The sequence below is a fragment of the Triticum urartu genome, chromosome 7 (assembly GCF_003073215.2).
Source record: "Triticum urartu cultivar G1812 chromosome 7, Tu2.1, whole genome shotgun sequence".
NCBI classification, from domain to species: domain Eukaryota; kingdom Viridiplantae; phylum Streptophyta; class Magnoliopsida; order Poales; family Poaceae; genus Triticum; species Triticum urartu.
Window position 1 is genome coordinate 193,552,621 of NC_053028.1, and position 3,961 is coordinate 193,556,581.

Here is a 3,961-nt window from a genome sequence, read left to right on the forward strand (position 1 = left end):
AGCCTAGTACATGACTTCTCTAGCTCACATGTACATTGCCAAAAGTTTTATTACTCCAAGTGTGTAGATCAGCCATAATAGTAGCAAGGGCCTCCCTTACATCTCCCAGGTTCCTCTTCGTACCTTTGCTTGACCAAGAATTTGCGATAATGGCCTCTAACGCCGGCGATCTCTCCCACATCAACTCGTACCAGCGTCTGCTGCGAGGCCACCTGTCCTGTTCCAGTGAGAACTTGAGGAGCAGCGGACTATGGTCCGACGCCGGTGACACAAGGTGTGCCACCGAAGCTTGCATAAACATGTCTCTCCAGTCATTGGACGCCACCGCTCTATCCAGCCGAACTTGGACGTTCGCCCGGCCACTCCGCCTATTATCATATGTGAAGGGGTGCCCTGAAAAACCAAGATCAGTGAGGCCACAAGCTTCAAGTGCATCCCAAAAATTAATCATTTGACCAGCAGGTCTCGGAGTTTCCGATTGATGCTCAAAATCCCACATAGCCTCATTGAAGTCACCGATAATCACCCATGGCAGAGCGCTTTGAGCATGCAGACCTTTGAGCTTATCCCACATCATGTGTCTATTTTCTACTCTCGGTTCGCCATAAACAAATGTAGCTCTCCATAATGGCTTGTCCGGTGACACACGCAAATACACGTCAATCAATCTTTCGTTTGCTTCTTGCACATCGACATACATAGACTCATGCCAGAATAGTGCTAGGCCGCCACTACGACCATTACTACTGACTCCTTCAAAACCAGAAAGCCCTAACCTATTACGCACATGATACATCTTATTTTTATTCTTCCTAGTCTCACACAAGAAAACAAGACTTGGGGAATGCGTCATAACAAGAGACGCGAGATCACGAACTGTCGAGGGATTCACCCCCCCCCCCCCGGCAGTTCCAACTTAGCCAATTCATTGCTCCTGACGGGGCGGCGCACCCGACCCCGTCAGTTCACCGGCGGCCCCAAGGCCGGTTGCCTCCACTCTATCCATGTTGTCCGAGTCCATCTTCTCCTCATCTTGGTTCTTGCCTTTGCCACTCTGCTGAATCTTCCCTCGTTTCTGCTTGTTGCCAACGCCCCTCTTTGCATGCACCACCATAGCTCCCTGGTTGGGATTCAGGTCGTCGGACGCTTGCCCACGTGAAAATCTCTTCCCCAGAACAGAATCAGCCTCTTGCATGTATTGATCGGATTCAGCAGATAAGAAATCCGAGGTTTCGTGAAAGTTACGCATGGCCGGGATCATATCCTTGCTCCCAAGGTTGCTGTTGTGGCTCGCCTCACTCCCAGGTGGGCTTATTGAAAGTGGCAGGGGCGCAGGTATTCTACCTCCAAGGAATACGAACTCTGGAGGTTCAGATGATGCCCGCACCGTACGGACTCTGCTGGCCTCAGCTCTCTGCCCAGCCAAGTGTACACGCATAGCTAAAACACGATCAGAAAGGTATGTATCCATGTTGTGTCCGTCAGAGCTGCTATGTTCGCCAAAACCGTCATGAGCATCAACCCGTATTGGTATCTCTGGTGTTTGCTGCTGCTCTTGATTTCCCTTCCCTCTGCGCCTCTCTCTTGGCTTTCCAAGAACCTCAGAGGGAGCATTACTAGCAAAGTTCAACCCCCGTCTTGCTGAAGGCTGGGTTCCGGGCGCCACAAACGCTGATCTATTCTCAAACTTTCTGTACGGAGAGCACCGCAACCCTTCATCATATGCTCGAGTCGGAACACCCAACCTTTTCTTCTCGCATTGGTTTCCATCGTGGCCTATGAATCCACACCAGAAGCAGTAGTGGGGCACCCTCTCGTACCGGAGTGGGTAGATAACTTGTTTCGTCGGGTCCTTGCCCATGTTAATTTTGGTCTGGAGCCGGCGGCCAAAAGGCAGGTCCACACAGATACGCAAGAACTCGCGAACCCTGCTCCCATCAGCCTCAGCATCCACCTCCATGACGGTACCCGACAAGCCTGCAAGAAATTCTCCATACACAATAGTCTGCTTTCCCCACGGAATGTTGTATACATGGACCCAGATCGGGACTGGATTCAGTACAGCCTCAGAAGGCTGCTCTCCTTCCTTGAACGGGCCAACAATGAGTGTGTTTCCCTTGAAAATCCAAGGTCCTCCTCTTTCTACAAAGTTGTAATCTTCCTCGGAGAAGAAGGTCATCGCATACCAATTGTTCTTAATCCTTGTAATATTGAGGCCTATTCGTACCTTCCAGACCTCGCTGAAGTGTTTCGTCATGTCATCGACGTTTGGCCGCCCGATGCTGACGTAATGGCCGAGCAATCTCCACCGCGGCGGCGCCGCGACCGGCTCCACTGTAGGTTCCTCCTCCACAACAACATCATCATCTAGGTTCACCTCGCCGCCAATACTGACCTCCGGACCATCCAGCCCCACACTTTCCCTCTCATCCCAGTTGCTGGTGTGATCAAACTCTTCGCCGGCTCGATCTGACCTCCGGAAATCTGTGCGGGCACCATCACATCGCCACCGAACGACTTCGGGTGGGTAGGGACCTCATCGCCCCCCCCCTTTCACCCCCATAGCCAGCGGACGACATCGACGGAGAGCGCGCGGTTGCTGCCGACGTAGCTTCAGGATCGAAGAGCGGGTTATTGAAAGGAGCGATCTTGCCAGAAAGATTGCGGCGGACTGGAGGACTAATGAGAGTCCCGCCCGCCACAGTTCCCTTGTCGGTCACGGCCCCATACGGGTCCTCCTTCCTTCCGAGACGAAACGTAGACGGCTTAGACTCCCTCCGTAATCCGGAGGACGAACTACCATGTAGACTCATGGTGGGAAACGGCTTAGACTAGGGCGGAAGCAAGGGAGTCGCCCATGGCAGCGGCGGAAACCTGAAAGCACAAGTGCTCCCTAGGTGGTTTTGATAATTGATGACAACATATCTCTTGTTGGACTAACATTTCTATCTAGCATGTTTCAGATAAGTTCAACAATGGAGTGGCATGGACTAAAGGTTGTCGGAACTTCTTCAAGATGCTAAGGACAAAGGATTGGCTAAAGCTTCAAGCTCAAGACTCTTCATTTTACATTTTAGTGATCCAAGGTCACATTGAATCCATAGGAAAAGCCAATACTATCAAGGAGGGATGAGGTGTTGCTTAATGAGCCTCTTGCTTCATGTGCTTAATGACATGCTCCAAAATCCTCAGCTACTTTCCCACTTCCACATATGACCTAAACCCTAAGCCAAACTCGGTCCTACCGATTCTTTCTATCCGGCGCCACCGAGTTTCACTTGTCATAAGCCACTGCCAAACCCTAGCAATTCGGTTCTACCGATAGGGATCTCGGTCTCACCGAGATAGGATTGCAAACTCTCTGTTTCCCTTTCGTAACTTTTCGGTCTCACCGAAAGAGCGAATCGGTCCCACCGAGATTGCAATGTAAACTCTTTGTTTCCCTTTTGTAACTTTTCGGTCTCACCGAAAGAGCAAATCGGTCCCACCGAGTTTGCCTGGCCAACTCTCTGGTTAGCTTATTACCAAACTCGGTCTCACCGAGTTTGTGTAATCGGTCTCACCGAGATTACGTTATGCCCAAACCCTAACCATATCAGTCCTACCGAGTTGCATGTCAGTCCCACCGAAAATCTCTAACGGTCACTAGGTTTACCTTTTCGGTCCGACCAAGTTTGTTGATTTGGTCCCACCGAGATTGGAAAACTGTGTGTAATGGTTGGATTTTGTGTGGAGGCTATATATACCCCTCCACCTCCTCTTCATTCGTGGAGAGAGCCATCGGAACACATATACAATTCCAACTCATATGTTCTGAGAGAGAACCACCTACTCATGTGTTGAGACCAAGATATTCCATTCCTACCATATGAATCTTGATCTCTAGCCTTCCCTAAGTTGCTTTCCACTCAAATCTTCTTTCCACAAAATCCAAATCCTATGAGAGAGAGTTGAGTGTCGG